General features: G+C 45.8%; 1 protein-coding gene across 2 annotated transcripts in view; it reads left to right on the top strand.

Annotated features, from left to right (window-relative positions):
• The window catches only part of LOC112244915 (neural-cadherin), a 205,708-nt gene that overhangs the window by 82,737 nt on the left and 104,241 nt on the right, over positions 1 to 18,730 (top strand). The gene's annotated exons all lie outside the window — the stretch shown is intronic.

Genomic DNA, 18,730 nt, shown 5'->3' with positions numbered 1-18,730 from the left:
TGGCCTTTGGTTCAACAACACATCCAACATACATGGCCTTTGGTTCCACAACACATCCAACATACATGGCCTTTGGTTCAACAACACATCCAACATACATGGCCTTTGGTTCAACAACACATCCAACATACATGGCCTTTGGTTCAACAACACATCCAACATACATGACCTTTGGTTCCACAACACATCCAACATACATGGCCTTTGGTTCCACAACACATCCAACATACATGGCCTTTGGTTCAACAACACATCCAACATACATGGCCTTTGGTTCCAAATGTGTAAAAATAAAACACACTTACAGTAAAAAAAAGGTACAGAAGGGAAAAAACACTAAAATTGCACAGTCCTGTTTCTAATCTATATATTCTTCAGCATTTGGCCACATGTTCTCGTCCACATCACATCTTATGTCGTTTCTCGCTATGCAGCTTGGATAGAAACGCTTGGCATGCCATATCCACCCCTGGCAGTCTTCAGCTGAGATGTTTCTGCAGACAGCATCCCATTGCATCCAGAAGGGAGATTTGGTCATGTGACCGATGATCATACACTTTCCACCTCCAGGCAGAATAAAATACTCAATGGTGTTGAGGAAAGGCGAGTAGTGGGGGAGGAAAGGCGAGTAGGGGGGAGGAAAGGCGAGTAGTGGGGGAGGAAAGGTGAGTAGTGGGGGAGGAAAGGCGAGTGCGGGGGAGGAAAGGCGAGTAGGGGGAGGAAAGGCGAGTAGTGGGGGAGGAAAGGCGAGGAGGGGGGAGGAAAGGCGAGTAGGGGGAAGGAAAGGCGAGTGGGGGAAGAAAGGCGAGTAGTGGGGGAGGAAAGGTGAGTAGTGGGGGAGGAAAGGTGAGTAGTGGGGGAGGAAAGGCGAGTGCGGGGGAGGAAAGGCGAGTAGGGGGAGGAAAGGCGAGTAGTGGGGGAGGAAAGGCGAGGAGGGGGGGAGGAAAGGCGAGTAGGGGGAAGGAAAGGCGAGTGGGGGGGAAGAAAGTCGAGTAGTGGGGGAGGAAAGGCGAGTAGTGGGGGAGGAAAGGTGAGTAGTGGGGGAGGAAAGGTGAGTAGTGGGGGAGGAAAGGCGAGTAGGGGGAGGAAAGGCAAGTGGGGGAGGAAAGGCGAGGGGGGGGCGAGTAGGGGGGAGGAAAGGCAAGTAGGGGGAGGAAAGGCGAGTAGGGGGGAGGAAAGGCGAGTAATGGGGAGGAAAAGGGAAACCATTCTTGGATGGGCTGCAAACCAGTTTGTGATTGCATGTGAATGGTGGAATGCTACATTGTCCCATGCAATCACAATGTCCTAATGTTTCCTCCTACCTGTTCCCTTTCTGCTTCTGGCACCAGTTGTTGGCGGAGGTCATCTCAAAACAAAAGAAGGCACTCAGTGTTGTAGGGACCAATCTGGCATTTCTGCAGGACCAAACCAGCACTCCAGATTGCAGCACACATTGATAATTGCTTCTCTCTGACCCGGCACATCAACGGTGGCCCTTTTTCCGATGACGTTTCTTCCCCGTCGACGTGTTTTTGCCAGGTTAAACCCTGCCTCGTTTACATGAATGATTTCATGTGGGGTCTGATTAGCCTCCAACTCCATGACTCTCTGAAAGAAAGTAAACACAGTATGTGTTAATGCTTTTCAGTATGTCCTACTGTATGTACTGTAACCCATGTCTACATGTTTTTATTTATGTATTTATTTCACCTTTATTTAGCCAAGTAGGAAAAGTTGAGAACAAGTTCTCATTTACAATTGCGACCTGGCCAAGATGAAGCAAAGCAGTTCAACACATATAAGAACACAGAGTTACACATGGAGTAAAACAAACATACAGTCAATAATACAGTAGAAAAATACGTCTATATACAATGTGAGCAAATGAGGTGAGATAAGGGAGGTAAAGGCAATAAATAGGCCATGGTGGTGAAGTAAATCAAATATAGCAATTAAAACACTGGATTGGTAGATTTGACAGTAGATGAGTGTGCAAAGTAGAAATACTGGGGTGCAAAGGAGAAAAATAAATAAATACAGTAGGGGAAGAGGTAGTTGTTTGGGCTATTTATAGATGGGCTATGTACAGGTGCAGTGATCTGTGAGCTGCACTGGCAACTGGTGCATAAAGCTAGTGAGGGAGATAAGTGTTTCCCGTTTCAGAGATTTTTGTAGTTCGTTCCAGTCATTGGCAGCAGAGAACTGGATGGAGAGGCGGCCAAAGGAGGAATTGGCTTTGGGGGTAACAAGTGAGATACCCGTGCTACGGGTGGGTGCAGCTATGGTGACCAGCGAGCAGAGATAAGGCGGGGCTTTACCTATCAGGGTCTTGTAGATGACCTGAAACTAGTGGTTTTGGCGACGAGTATGAAGCAAGGGCCAGCCAATGAGAGCGTACAGGTCGCAGTGGTGGGTAGTATATGGGGCTTTGGTGACAAAACGGACGGCACTGTGATAGACTGCATCCAATTTGTTGAGTAGGGTGTTGAAGGCTATTTTGTAAATGACATCACCAAAGTCGAGGATCGGTAAGATGGTCAGTTTTACGAGGGTATGTTTGGCAACATAAGTGAAGGATGCTTTGTTGCAAAATAGGAAGCCAATTATAGATTTAACTTTGGATGTTTTATGTGAGTCTGGAAGGAGAGTTTACAGTCTAACCAGACACCTAGGTATTTGTAGTTGTCGACATATTCTAAGTCAGAACCGTCCAAAGCAGTGATGCTGGACGGGCGGGCAGGTGCAGGCAGCGATCGGTTGAAGAGCATGCATTTAGTTTTACTTGTATTTAAGAGCAGTTGGAGGCCACGGAAGGCGAGTTGTATGGTATTGAAGCTCGTCTGGAGGGTTGTTAGCACAGTTTCCAAAGAAGGGCCAGAAGTATACAGAATGGTGTCTTCTGCGTAGAGGTGGATCAGAGACTCACTAGCAGCAAGAGCGACATCATTGATATTTTCAGAGAAGAGAGTCGGCCCAATAATTGAACCCTGTGGCACCCCCATAGAGTAGCATAGTGTACAACTCACTATAGAACAAGACATTTCGGCTAGACACCATAGCTGGACGTTTTGGTGCCGGTGTTCCTTGACCTTTCAAAAGTTCCTTGTTCCTTTCAAAAGGAACTGTGCACAACTGTTTCATTCCAACTCTGTGTTTGGTCAGAGTCCGAGCGATGGTAGTCAGGCTGATGCTTTTCACATTACAATTTTGGTCTGAATTTCCCTCAGTTTTATTGCGTTGTCAGCAATGACCAATCCTACAATGGCAGCTCTTGGTCTTCACTGAGGAGCTTTCCTCTTCCCCCAGAGGGAGGAAGACGTTGCGTTCAAAAATACAACATATGTATTTGCATTGGGACTGGTGGCCTACAGTTACTGTGGGACATAGCAACAGTAATGATGGGAGAAGCGCTTCTGAATTGCATTACACACCTGTTGGTTTGTTGAAAATTCCAGATAATGGAAGCCACGTTTGACCGTCTGAGATTAGGCTGGACTCTTTCACCAGCCTCTCTCAGTGATAGACCATGGTACTAGGCTGGACTCTTTCACCAGCCTCTCTCAGTGATAGACCATGGTATTAGGCTGGACTCTTTCACCAGCCTCTCTCAGTGATAGAATATGGTATTAGGCTGGACTCTTTCACCAGCCCCTCTCAGTGATAGACCATGGTATTAGGCTGGACTCTTTCACCAGCCTTTCTCAGTGATAGACCATGGTATTAGGCTGGACTCTTTCACCAGCCTCTCTCAGTGATAGACCATGGTTTATCACATGGTCTATGATGGTGGCTCTTATTTCATCAGTGACAGCAGCTCTTACTCCCGTTTGAACACCACCACACATTCTTACTCCTCTCCCCCTACCTCTCCTTCTCCCTGGTCCTGGTCCAACTACTCTTCTGCCTGGTCCAGCTACTCCTCTCCCTGGTCCAACTACTCCTCTACCTGGTCCAGCTACTCCTCTCCCTGGTCCAACTACTCCTCTGCCTGGTCCAGCTACTCCTCTGCCTGGTCCAACTACTCCTCTGCCTGGTCCAGCTACTCCTCTGCCTGGTCCAGCTACTCCTCTGCATATGCCTGGACTAGCTACTCCTCTCCCTGGTCCAGCTACTCCTCTGCCTGGTCCAGCTACTACTCTGCCTGGTCCAGGTACTCCTCTGCCTGGTCCAGCTACTCCTCTCCCTGGTCCAGCTACACCTCTCCCTGGTCCAACTACTCCTCTGCCTGGTCCAGCTACTCCTCTGCCTGGTCCAACTCTCCTCTCCCTGGTCCAACTACTCCTCTTCCTGGTCCAGCTACTCCTCTCCCTGGTCCAGCTACTCCTCTCCCTGGTCCAACTACTCCTCTTCCTGGTCCAGCTACTCCTCTCCCTGGTCCAGCTACACCTCTCCCTGGTCCAACTACTCCTCTGCCTGGTCCAGCTACTCCTCTCCCTGGTCCAGCTACACCTCTCCCTGGTCCAGACATTATTTTTTCTCTCTGCTCCTCTGTGTTCTGTATTCACATTCTGTATTCACATTGAACAAAATCAATAGATGGAAAATCTGCCTCAGAACATTAAATTTACATGCAATAAATGGACTTATGGACAATAGGTTTCGTCAGCCACAATGGTGGTAATGACAATAGATGGAATATGAAAATGAATGTTGTTTTTGTTATGTTATTAAAAGTTAAAGGACGACGTTATAACGAAAACATTGTAACTTTAAGAGTTTTCCCAATATGTGCCTGATGTTTGCATATTATACGTTGTGTGGAAAATGTCCAGATCAAAGATAATGTTTTTGTAAAGATGAAATGTGAAGTTAGTTTTCTAAATTGGATCTGAGTAAAATCCAGAGTATGCCTCGTAACTTGGTACAGTCACGCCTGCTCCCGCTCTTCCTCCCCCTCTCCCAGCCTGCTTGCCCAGCGCCCATGTCTCTGCCGGCTCGCCCAGGTGGGATGCCGGGTGGCGCCCCTAGAGGGGTGGGTACTGTCACACCTGTTCCCGCTCTTCCTCCCCCTGGCGCTCGAAGGCGCCAGGCTCTCCAGGATTACGCAATCAAGCCACCATCAGTAGGCACACCTGCCTTTTCCCGTCACGCGCATCTGCGCTCATTGGACTCTGAATTCATTTACTTGTGTTATTGCCTTCCTTATATCTGTCTGTTCGTTTCTGTGTTTGCACCATACGGGGCTGTTTTGATTTTCCTTTCTTTCCTGCACTTTGTTCTTTTGGTATTTTCTCGTGTTCTGAGTTATTAAAGTTATCATGGACACGTACCACGCTGCATTTTGGTCCGATCCTTCTTGTTCCTCATCAGAGGAGGAAGACAATCGTTACAATTCTGATATTTTTTGATTGAATTTGGGAAATAAAAACTCAATAAAGCTAAAACTTTCCCATGGTGCCCCAGGTTAATGAGTTAATAATTGCCTGAATCATTTAATCGCGTAATTATACACCGTTAATCATTCGACGAGTAGCAGTCCAGGTATGTTGTCTATCCAATATGTCTTGTTCTATAATGAGTTTTACACTATGCTACTCTACAACTCTGAATGAGGAACTCTTCCTCAATGTCAATCAACAAGAGTCCCCAGAGAGTGGCCATGCTGAGGCTATATGCATTCACCTGGTGCTATGTCATATAATATTCCTGTGTAGAACGTTTTCTGTATGCACACGGTGTCCTGCTGTGCCTGACCGTGCCATTGTAACCAGACAGTGTGAGACCCCCTGAAAAACTCAATGTCCCCCTCTGTTATTAACATTATTTCCCCTTAGGCTGGGGAAATACATATTGAATTTGGCAATTGAAGAACTAGCTGTGCGTAATGTGTGTGTGTTGAAGTGTGTTCTTGGTAGTGTCAGTATTTTCAATTATGAAAAGCTGTTGAGGGAAAAAAAAATCGAATTATGGCCTACCCATTTGTATCGTTTGCAATTTGTGTAAGATTAGAGCTGGTCACCCCCCCTCCTTTCCTTTTCTTAATTGGTATTTTTATGTGAAATGTGAAAAAGTCAGTACCTTCCTCTTTAGTAAGATTATGAAAGTCACAATTTCCGGAGAGCCAAATAGCCCCTTGTAATCTGAGAGAATATTTAATTAGCCAAAGCTTCTTGGAGTTCTCCGTCTTTCTCTGTCTCTCTTCCTCTCCCTCAAATTGAATCAAAATAAAATAAAATTCTATTGGTCGCATACACATATTTAGCAGATGTTATTGCGGGTGTAGCAAAATGCTTGTGTTCCTAGCTCCAACAGTACAGTAATATCTGACTATATATACAGTTGAAGTCGAAGGTTTACATATAATTAGGTTGGAGTCACTAAAACTCGTTTTGCAACCACTCCACAAATTTCTTGTTAACAAACTATAGTTTTGGTAAGTTGGTTAGGACATCTACTTTGTGCATGACACAAGTAATTTTTCCAACAATTGTGTACTGACAGATTATTTCATTTATAATTCACTGTATCACAATTCCAGTGGGTCCAAAGTTTACATACACAAAGTTGACTGTGCCTTTAAACAGCTTGGAAAATTCCAGAAAATGATGTCATGGCTTTAAAATCTTCTTATAGGCTAATTGACACCATTTGAGTTAATTGGAGGTGTACCTGGAGATGTATTTCAAGGCCTACCTTTATACTCAGTGCCTCTTTGCTTGACATCATGGGAAAATCAAAAGAAATCAGCCAAGACCTCAGAAAAAAATTGTAGACCTCCACAAGTCTGGTTCATCCTTGGGAGCAATTTCCAAACACCTGAAGGTACCACATTCATCTATACAAACAATAGTACGCAAGTATAAACACCATGGGACCACACAGCTGTCATACCACTCAGGAAGGAGACGTGTTTTGTCTCCTAGAGATTAACGTACTTTGGTGCGAAAAGTGCAAATCAATCCCAGAACAACAGCAAAGGACCTTGTGGAGGTGCTGGAGGAAACGGGTACAAAAGTATCTATATCCACAGTAAAACAAGTCCTATATCGACATAACCTGAAAGGCCGCTCAGCAAGGAAGAAGCCACTGCTCCAAAACCATCATAAAAAAAACAGATTACAGTTTGCAACTGCACATGGGGACAAAGATTGTACTTTTTGGACAAATGTCCTCTGGTCTGATGAAACAAATGACCATCGTTATGTTTCGAGGAAAAAGGGGGAGGCTTGCAAGCTGAAGAACACCATCCCAACCGTGAAGCACGGGGGTGGCAGCATTTATGTTGTGGGGCTTGTTTTGCTGCAGGAGGGACTGGTGCACTTCACAAAATAGATGGCTTTGAGTGTATGTAAACTTCTGACCCACTGGGAATGTGATGAAAGAAATAAAAGCTGAAATAAATAATTTTCTCTATCATTAGTCTGACATTTCACATTCTTAAAATAAAGTGGTGATCAAATCAAATCAAATTTATTTATATAGCCCTTCGTACATCAGCTGATATCTCAAAGTGCTGTACAGAAACCCAGCCTAAAACCCCAAACAGCAAGCAATGCAGGTGTAGAAGCACGGTGGCTAGGAAAAACTCCCTAGAAAGGCCAAAACCTAGGAAGAAACCTAGAGAGGAACCAGGCTATGAGGTGGCCAGTCCTCTTCTGGCTGTGCCGGGTGGAGATTATAACAGAACATGGCCAAGATGTTCAAATGTTCATAAATGACCAGCATGGTCGAATAATAATAAGGCAGAACAGTTGAAACTGGAGCAGCAGCACGGCCAGGTGGACTGGGGACAGCAAGGAGTCATCATGTCAGGTAGTCCTGGGGCATGGTCCTAGGGCTCAGGACCTCCGAGAGAGAGAAAGAAAGAGAGAAGGAGAGAATTAGAGAACGCACACTTAGATTCACCCAGGACACCGAATAGGACAGGAGAAGTACTCCAGATATAACAAACTGACCCTAGCCCCCTGACACATAAACTACTGCAGCATAAATACTGGAGGCTGAGACAGGAGGGGTCAGGAGACACTGTGGCCACATCCGAGGACACCCACAGACAGGGCCAAACAGGAAGGATATAACCCCACCCACTTTGCCAAAGCACAGCCCCCACACCACTAGAGGGATATCTTCAACCACCAACTTACCATCCCGAGACAAGGCTGAGTATAGCCCAGATAGTGATCATATCTGACCTAAAACAGGACATTTTGGGATTAAATGTCAGGAATTGTGAAACTGAGTTTAAATGTATTTGGCTAAGGTGTATGTAAACTTCTGACTTCAACTGTATATATATACACACAGTATATGTGATGGGATGTATAGACATTATGGACAGACAGTATGTGGATAGAGTACACTATATATACATAAGTATGTGGACCCCCCTTCACATTAGTGGATTCAGCTATTTCAACCACACCTTTGCTGACAGGTGTATAAAATTGAGCACACAGCCATGCAATCTCCATAGACAAACATTGGCAGTAGAATGTGGCCCATACTGAAGAGCTCAGTGACTTCTAATGTGGTACCGTCATATGATGCCGCCTTTCCAACAAGTCAGTTCGTCAAGTGTCTGCCCTGCTAGAGCTGCCCCGGTCAACTGTAAGTGCTGTTATTGTGAAGTGGAATCGTCTAGGAGCAACAACGGCTCAGCCACAAAGTGGTAGGCCACATAAACTCACAGAACGGGACTGCAGAGTGCTGAGGCGCCTAGCATTTAAAAACCGTCTGTCCTAGGTTGCAACAATCACTACCAAGTTCCAAACTGCCTCTGGAAGCAACGTCACCACAAGAACTGTTCATCGGGATCTTAATGAAATGGGTTTCCATGACCGAGCAGCCTCACACAAGCCTAAGATCACAATGCGCAAAGCCAATCGTCGGCTGGAGTGGTGTAAAGCTCACCGTCATTGGACTCTGGAGCAGTGGAAACGCGTTCTCTGGAATGATGAATCATGCTTCACCAACCGACAGTCCGACAGACAAATCTTGGTTTGGTGGATGCCAGGAGAGCGCTTCCTGCCCGAATGCATAGTTCCAACTGTAACATTTGGTGGAGGAGGCTGTTTTTCATGGTTAGGCCCCTTAGTTCCAGGAAGGGAAATCTTAAAGCTACAGCACACAATGACATTCTAGATCATTCTGTGCTTCCAACTTTGTGGCAACAGTTTGGGGAAGGTCCTTTCCTGTTTCAGCATGACAATGCCCCCGTGCACGAAGCAAGGTCAATACAGAAATGGTTTCTTGAGATCGGTGTGGAAGAACTTGACTGGTGTGCACAGAGCCCTGACTTCAACCCCATCAAACACCTTTAGGATAAATTGGAACACTGACTGCGAGCCAGGCCTAATTGCCCAACGTCAGTGCCTGACCTCACTAATGCTCTTGTGGCTGAATGGAAGCAAGTCCCCGCAGCAATGTTCCAACATCTAGTGGAAACCCTTCCCAGAAGACTGGAGGTTGTTATAGCAGCAAATGGGGGACCAACTCCATATTTTGGAATGAGATGTTGGACGAACAGGTGTCAACATACTTTTGGTCATGTAGTGTATTTAGTATATCTGAAGAATATGTAGCATAGAATAGTATATGTACAGCAATAGTTTAATAGGATGGACTTGACTAGAATACAGTATATACATATAAAATGGGTAAAACAATATGTAAACATTATTAAAGTGACCAGTGTTCCATTATTAAAGTGACTAGTGTACCATGCCTATTTACATGGGGTAGTAGCCTCTACGGTGCAGGGTTGAGTAACCGGGTGGTAGCCGACTAGTGACAGTGAATAAGTTCAGGGCAGGGTACTGGGTGGAGTGATGGCTATTTAACAGTCTGACAGCCTTGAGATAGAGGCTGTTTTTCAGTTCTCTCGGTCCCAGTACTGACCTCGTCTTCTAGATGGTAGCGGGGTGAATAGACCGTCAATCGGGTGGCTGAGGTCCTTGATGATCTTCTTGGCCTTCCTGTGACCGGTGTTGTAGATGTCCTGGAGGGCAGGCAGTGTACCCCTGGTGATGGGTTGGGCTGACCAACCTGCCCTCTGGAAAGCCCTGTGACTAAGCCAAATTTCTTCAGCCTTCTGAGGTTAAAGAGGCTCTGTTGAGCCTTCTTCACCACACTGTCTGTGTGGGTGGACAAGTTCAGATTGTCAGTGATCTATACGCCAATGAACTTAAAGCTTTTCACCTTCTCCACTGCGACCTCGTAGATGTGGATGGGGGCGTGCTCTTTCTGCTGTCTCCTGAAGTCCACAATCAGCTCCTTTGTTTTGTTAAGGGTGAGATTATTTTCCTGACACCACACTCCGAGGGCCCTCACCTCCTCCCTGTAGGCTGTCTCGTTGTTGTTGGTAATCTGGCCTACCACTGTTGTGTCGTCTGCAAACTTGATGATTGAGTTGTAGGCATGCGTGGCCACTCAGTCATGGGTGAACAGGGAGTACAGGAGGGGGGTGAGCATGCACCCTTGTAGGGCCCCTGTGTTGAGGATCAGGGTAGTGGATGTGTTGTTTCCTACCTTCACCACCTGGGGGCAGCCCGTCAGGAAGTCCAGGACCCAGTTGCACAGGGCGGGGTTCAGACCTAGGGCCCCGGGCTTAATGATGAGCTTGGAGGGTAATATTGTGAAGACTGAGCTTTAGTCAATGAACAGTGTTCTTATATTGGTATTCCTCTAGTGCGGAGGAATACATCTCTCTCTCTCTCTCTCTCTCTCTCTCTCTCTCTCTCTCTCTCTCTCTCTCTCTCTCTCACACACACACACACACTATTTCACTCCCTCTGTCTCTCTCTCTCTCTATCTGCTGTGCTGTAAAGTAACTGTGTTCCCGGGAGAACAGGGACTCCTGTAGTTAGCGTGTAGTGCTGGGAGTAGAGAGAATGAGAAAGCCCCCTTCTTCCTAGACTGGTAGAGACAGTAATTGTGCCTGTGTTCCCTCTTGTCAGCAGTAAGCCGGGAAGAGAGGATAGAGGGAGCCAGGTGCTGATTGGGGTCACGCTAAGCACCCTCGCTAACAACGTCCGGAAGAGGGGAAGAAACAGCTAGGTGACAAGCAGAGAATGTGCAGTAATTTATTCAGAACCAGTTAAAAGTGTGGCCCTGTCGATTCGTGGTCCTGTCAAAAGTTTTGCGTTGGCTCTTCCTGAGAGCCCAAAATTTGGCTCTGATCTCATGTGTGATTCACAGCACGGCCCCTGGAGTCTATTGCACATAAGCCAATTAATGGAAAGAGACTCTTCACCTGTCACGTGTGGTCATCTCTCTTCTGATCCCAGGTCAGCCAGCGGATTAGGTCACTGAGCTCTCTATGAACTCTTTCAGGCTGTCTTTGTACTTGTTGTTGCTGTTGGGCTTTTTGTTTCTCTCAGGCTAGACTCCAGTCATACTAGGCTAGCTGAGGAACGGCATTCTCAGTGTCAATGTCTATTTGAAGTCATTAATTATCGCAGACAGCTTTCCAATGAATGAAGACAAAAAATTGACATGTACCAGCATTTCCTCGTTCGGATATCGCATCTATTGTAATGGCCATTATTTGCGTGTGCGGATGTTTCTGTCTCTGGATGGACATATTGGAAGTTGGCCATTAGCCTTCTGATTTATTATGGAGGTAATGCTTTCTCCCTGCTGTGCTTTTCATATCACCCCTGTTCCCCTCTTGTCTTTTTCCCAATTAATTCTGGATATGTTATAGCAACCATTAGAAACTCTCAATGAACCACGGACACTCAAGTGCAGCAGGATCGTTATGTGCGGTTTCTGAAAATGTCCCAGCTTCGTATTTCCTCTCTATCTTTATTCTATAGATGTGGTACTCTTTTTCTTTCTTTCTTTCTGTCTCTGTCCCTTTAAATTCCACTGATTTATGCAATTGCTGCCTGTTTTTTTTCTTCTCCCTGTTCCAGATTTTGTTATTTGTCTGTTTCCATAACAACCTCAGGGCCATTTCTTATGCTGTGGGTTTTGTCTCAATCCTGCTCTGCTGCTCCGTTCTTATTTTTCTCTGGACTTTTTCTCCCGTGTTCTAAATTGCTCCCTTGTTCCCCCCTCTGTCTTGTCCCCTCCCCTTCTCAGTGTTCCTCTACTCCCCTCCCTGTCTAAATGACTCTGTTGCCACATTCTTCTTCTGTATTGCTGCTTTAACATTTTCAATGATCTGAAAAGCAGTTTTCAAATCTATAATAAGTTAGAGTACATAAAAAAACAGTGGCGACAGCAATGAAAATGGTGTTCGGGTGGCAGTATTTGCTTTTATTTAACGAGAGGACAGTTGCAGTTATAGAACTGAAGGTCTGTGAGTGCAATGTGCTCAATGTGTCTTAAGCCATGCTGCCACATATTTCGCTGTCATTAGATTTTTAACATTTATTTCCCAAAGTGACCTGATCATTTGGTTCAACCTTATTTTCCTTTCCATTAGTATATTCTGGTACCTGGTATTTCCCAATAGTAAAAACATGATAATAACCTATGAATAAATTGCTTGCTTCACTTTGCGATACATGACAACAAGCACCACTAGGCACCATTTGGTAGCAGGTGGGAGGTTACCAATCGTATTGGATTTTCCTGGGCAAGCAGGTATTCTGGTGTCTGCCTTTATGAGTGGGCATCACTGGGCACATCTCAGGCATGTGGTGCCTGGTGGTAAGTGACTGTCTCTGTCTTGTTTCCCAGACAGACACATAATCAGGTGAGAGGTAATCTAAGGGGACATTGTTTATCTCAGACTAGAGTACTGTTATTTTCCTTTTGCAGACGGAACACGGTTGATTGTAATTGGCGGTTGTGCGGCATAACCGACCTTGCTGCCTTATCCTAGTTGGCTATTGTGAGTTTTAGGATCACTTAGGTGAAAGTGTATCATGCATTCTCTCTCTCTCTCTCTCTCTCTTGAACTTGTACATGTTTCGCTTGTCAATCTCTCGATCTCCATCTTGATCACGATCTCACTCTCTCTCTCTCTCTCTCTCTCTCTCTCTCTCACACACACTCTCTCTCTCTCTCGCTCTCTCTCTCTCACACACACTCTCACTCTCTTCCTCTTTCCCCCTGTTTCTCTCTCATGATTCTCTGTTTCTTTTTTCCTCTTCTCCCATCCACCCTGTTTCTCACTCTCTGATTCCCCCCGTCTCTCTTTGACTGGTATAAATAGCTGGCAGGCTGTCAGAGAGGGAACCAGAATGACAGCGTCTTGGGCTCTTTGATTCCCCCGGTGATTGGCCCTTTCATAGCCCCTGACAGAACACCTGCTTTCCTCTACCTGACAGCTGCAGTATGGAAGGAGAGAGATGGAGAGAAAGAAAGAGCCAGAGAGAAAAAGAGAGCCAGAGAGAAAAGAGAGAGAGAGACAGAGAGCCTAGAGAGAAAATCGTTGAGAATCATTGGGTAGAAGGAACAGGGGAGAGATGGATAAAGGGAATCTAAGACTGGAAGAGGGACATAATAAGAGAGACATGATCTGTTATAATGTGGCTGTTTGTGAAAACATCCCTGCGGTGTTCCACCTGCAAGTGTTCTGCAACTGAAAGAGCCTCTGTATGGTGCATCTTTCTGTGTGTGTGTGTGTGTGTGTGTGTGTGTGTGTGTGTGTGTGTGTGTGTGTGTGTGTGTGTGTGTGTGTGTGTGTGTGTGCGTGCGTGCGTGTGCGTGCGTGTGCGTGTGCGTGTGTGTGTGTGCGTGCGTGCGTGCGTGCGTGCGTGCGATTTCTATTGTGATTGCTGTTTTCAGTCAATGCATTAAGGAAAAACACTCAACACATAATTTGCTAATTGTGACTGAAACGCTCTAAAGCGTTGTGACAAGTAGTATCGGGTATTACAACACATTAGCATCCTTTAGCATGGCTTTACGTGAAACTTGACTAATGGCTGATGATTGTATTGTCATGTAGCCTAATGGCTTTCAGAGCTTAGTGATTGGTTCATGTACATCATAGCCTTATGATAGTGTCATGATACTGTCCAGTATTGTATGGTTATTCTGTTTCTGAAAGCCGAACATCTCTCAATCCTCATTGTATTTCTTTTCAATGGATACTCAGATTACCCTCTGTTTAGGAATAAGGCTCTGGGTTAGGACTCTGACTCTGTGAATGTGTTAGTTAATATCTATAATAATAACAACATACAGTGCATTGCAAAAGTATTCGTCCCCCTTGGCGTTTTTTCCTATTATGTTGCATTACAACCTGTAATTTAAACATATTTTTATTTGGATTTTGACACTCCCTGACCTTAGATATCTCTTCTATATATTTTGGTTAGGTCAGGGTGTGACTAGGGTGGGTACTCTAGTGTTGTATGTCTAGGGTTTTGTATGTCTAGGGTTTTGTATGTCTAGGGGTTTTTGTATTTCTATGTTGGCCTGATATGGTTCCCAATCAGAGACAGCTGTTTATCGTTGTCTCTGATTGGGGATCATATTTAGGCAGCCTTGTTTCCCACGTTCTGGTGTGGGATCTTGTCTACAGTTAGGTGCCTGTGTGCACACCAGTAGCGTCACGTTTCGTTTGGTTGTTTGTTGTTTTTGTTAGGTGTTTAAGTTGATTAAAATTATGTGGAACTCTACTCACGCTGTGCCTTGGTCTCCTCTTTACGATGATTGTGACAGAAGATCCCACCAAAAATGGACCAAACAGCGTGTTCAGGAGGAATGGACCTGGGAAGAGATCCTGGATGGAGCAGGACCCTGGACGCAGGCTGGGGAGTATCGCCGTCCTAAGGAGGAGATAGAGGCAGCGAAAGCGGAACGGCAATATTACGAGGAGTTGTACCAACGAGACAAGCACGAGAAGCAGCCCCAGAAAAGTTTTGGAGGGGGCACACAGAGTGGTCAGCGGAGCGCGGAATGCTGAACCAGAGCCAGTCAGGGAGTCGAGTGAGGAGCTCGACGCAAGATTCCGGAGAGAAGTGCTAGCACTGAGAGCGTTGCAGAGTGGGCTTGCTGAGGAGCGTGTGACTGGTCAGGCACCGTATTATGCAGTGACGCGCACGGGGTCTCCAGGTCGCATTCATAGCCCGGTGCGCTCTATTCCAGCTTCCCACATTGGCCGGGCTAGAATGGGCATCCAGCCAGGACGGATGGTGCCGGCTCAGCGCTCCTGGTCTCCAGTACACCTCCTTGGACCAGGATATCCTGCGCCGGTTCTGTGCACTGTGTCTCCGGTGCATCTGCACAGCCCAGTGTGTCCTGTGCGAGCGCCACGCATTTGCAGGGTGAAAATAAACATGCAGCCAGGATGGGTTGTGCCAGCAGTTCCCAGTCCAGAGCTTCCGTCGACAGTTCCCAGTCCGGAACCTCCAACGACGGTTGACAGTCCGGAACCTCCACCGAAGGTCCACAGTCCGGGAACCTCCACCGACGGCACACATTCCAGGGCCTCCACCGACGATCTACAGTCCGGGGCCTCCACCGACAGTCCGCAGTCCGGGGCCTCCAGCGAAGGTCCCCAGTCCGGGGTCTCCAGCGACGGTCCCCAGTCCAGGGCCTCTGGCGATGATCAACGGTCCGGTTCCACAAAAGCGGAGTGATCACCGGAAAGGAGGGGGTCTGCATCCAGAACCGGAGCCGCCACCGAGGGTAGATGCCCACCCGGACCCTCCCCTATAGATCATATTTAGGCAGCCCTGTTTCCCACTTTCTGGTGTGGGATCTTGTCTACAGTTAGGTGCGCGTGTGCACACCAGTAGCGTCATGTTTAGTTTGGTTGTTTGTTGTCTTTGGTAGGTGAGTTTCAGTTGATTCAAATGATGTGGAACTCTACTCACGCTGCGCCTTGGTCTCCTCTTTACGACCAACGTGACAGATTTCATGTAATGGACATGCACAAAATAGTCCAAATTGGTGAAGTGAAATTTAAAAAATTACTTGTAAAATAAAACAATTTGAATAGTGGTGCGTGAGTATGTATTCACCCACTTTGCTATGAAGCCCCTAAATAAGATCTGGTACAACCAATTCAAATCAAATCAAATGTATTTATATAGCCCTTCGTACATCAGCTGATATCTCAAAGTGCTGTACAGAAACCCAGCCTAAAACCCCAAACAGCAAGCAATGCAGGTGTAGAAGCACGGTGGCTAAGAAAAACTCCCTAGAAAGGCAAAAACCTAGGAAGAAACCTAGAGAGGAACCAGGTTATGTGGGGTGGCCAGTCCTGGCTGTGCCGGGTGGAGATTATAACAGAACATGGCCAAGATGTTCAAATGTTCATAAATTACCAGCATGGTCAAATAATAATAATCACAGGCAGAACATTTGAAACTGGAGCAGCAGCACGGCCAGGTGGACTGGGGACAGCAAGGAGTCATCATGTCAGGTAGTCCTGAGGTATGGTCCTAGGGCTCAGGTCCTCCAAGAGAGAGAAAGAAAAAGAGAATTAGAGAGAGCATACTTAAATTCACACAGGACACCGGATAGGACAGGAGAGGTACTCCAGATATAACAAACTGACCCTAGCCCTCCGACACATAAACTACTGCAGCATAAAAACTGGTGGCTAAGACAGGAGGGGTCAGGAGACACTGTGGCCCCATCCGATGACACCCCCGGACAGGGCCAAACAGGAAGGATATAACCCCACCCACTTTGCCAACGCACAGCCCCCACACCACTAGAGGGATATCTTCAACCACAAACTTACCATCCTGAGACAAGGCCGAGTATAGTCCACAAAGATCTCCGCCACGGCACAACCCAATTACCTTCAGAAGTCACATAATTAGTTAAATAAAGTACACCTGTGAGCAATCTAAGTGTCACATCATCTCAGTATATATACACCTGTTCTGAAAGGCCCCAGAGTCTGCAACACCACTAAGCAAGGGGCACCACCAAGCAAGCAGCACCATGAAGACCAAGCTCTCCAAACAGGTCAGGTACAAAGTTGTGGAGAAGTACAGATCAGGGTTGGGTTATAAAAAATAAAAATATCAGAAACTTTGAACTTTGAACATCCCACGGAGCACCATTAAATCCATTAATAAAAATGGAAAGAATATGGCACCATAGAAAACCTGGCAAAAGAGAGGGCATTAATCAGAGAGGCAACAAAGACACCAAAGATAACCCTGAAAGAGCTGCAAAGCTCCACAGTGAAGATTGGAGTATCTGTCCATAGGACCACTTTAAGCTGTACACTCCACAGAGCTGGGCTTTATGAAAGAGTGGCCAGAAAAAGCCATTGCTTATAAGAAAAGAAAATGGTGTTCACCAAAAGGCATGTGGGAGACTCCCCAAACATATGGAAGAAGGTACTCTGGACAGATGAGACTCACATTGAGCTTTTTGGCCATCAAGGAAAATGCTGTCTGGCGCAAACCCAACACCGCTCATCACCCCGACAACAGCATCCCCACAGTGAAGCATGGTGGTGGCAGCATCATGCTGTGGGGTTGTTTTTCATAGGCAGGGACTGGGAAGCTGGTCAGAATTGAAGGAATGATGGGATGGTGCTAAATACAGAGAAATTCTTGAGGGAAACCTGTTTCAGTCTTCCAGAGATTTGAGACTGGGACTTAGGTTCACCTTCCAGCAGGACAATGACCCTAAGCATACTGCTAAAGCAACACTCAACTGGTATAAGGGGAAACATTTAAATGTCTTGGATTGACCTAGTCAAAGCCTAGACCTCAATCCTATTGAGAATCTGTGGTATGACTTAAAGATTGCTGTACACCAGCGGAACCCATCCAACTTGAAGGAGATGGAGCAGTTTTGACTTAAAGAATGGGCAAAAATCCCAGTGGCTACATGTGCAAGCTTATAGAGACATACCCCAAGAGACTTGCAGCTGTAATTGCTGCAAAAGGTGGCTCTACAAAGTATTGACTTTGGGGTGGTGGATAGTTATACACGCTCAAGTTTTCTGTTTTTTTGTCTTACTTCTTGTTTGTTTCACTATAAAAAATATGTTGCATCTTCAAGGTGGTAGGCATGTTGTGTAAATCAAATGCTACAATTCTAGGTTGTAAGGCAACAAAATAAGAAAAATGCCAAGGGGAGTGAATACTTTCGCAAGCCACTGTACAACATATAATGCAGTGCCTTGTGAAAGTCTACACACCCCTTGCACGGCCTTCACAGTTTGCTGCCTTAAAGCCCAAAATTATATTTTTTACCTACAGATCTACAAAACCTACTCCATTCTATTTAATCAAATAAATAATGAAGATGTGTTGATTGCATATGTCTTCACACGCAAGATTTAATGAGACTGAATTAGATTCTACCAGCTTTGCACAACACTTTGCACAACATACTGTACATCCATTGTTTCTGTCTCGGATTTTCAAGCAAATTTAAGTCACGACTGAGACTGGACTAGTCAGTCATTATAATGTGTCTAATTGTCCACCTGAAAAATATAAACTCTATCCCAGGGTTAAGTTTTCAGAAGACTGAGGCGGCTTTTCATTAATGACAGATTTGGGTCAAATCCAAACCCTCTGTATTGGCAAGTATTGTGGTGGCAGCATCATGTTATGGGTATGCTTGTCATCGTCAGGGATTTTTAGGATTTTTTAGGATCAAAAGAAATATGAAAGCAGCATTCTGAAAACCTAACCCTTGGATAGTTTTCTTTTTCTGGGGGACAATTACACACATTTTAATACCAAAGCAACACCAGAATGACTAAAGAGGTGTTGAGTGTTCCAGAGTAGTCCAGTCTCAGTCCTGACTTAAATCGACTTGAAATACAGAGACAAGGTTTGAATATATCTGTCCATCAATGATTCCCAACCAAATTAACTGAGCTTGAGCAATTTTCACAAAAATAAGGTATAAATGTTGCCCT

This window comes from Oncorhynchus tshawytscha, linkage group LG12 (assembly GCF_018296145.1).
Source record: "Oncorhynchus tshawytscha isolate Ot180627B linkage group LG12, Otsh_v2.0, whole genome shotgun sequence".
NCBI classification, from domain to species: domain Eukaryota; kingdom Metazoa; phylum Chordata; class Actinopteri; order Salmoniformes; family Salmonidae; genus Oncorhynchus; species Oncorhynchus tshawytscha.
This window is presented reverse-complemented; position numbering and strand designations above follow the sequence as displayed.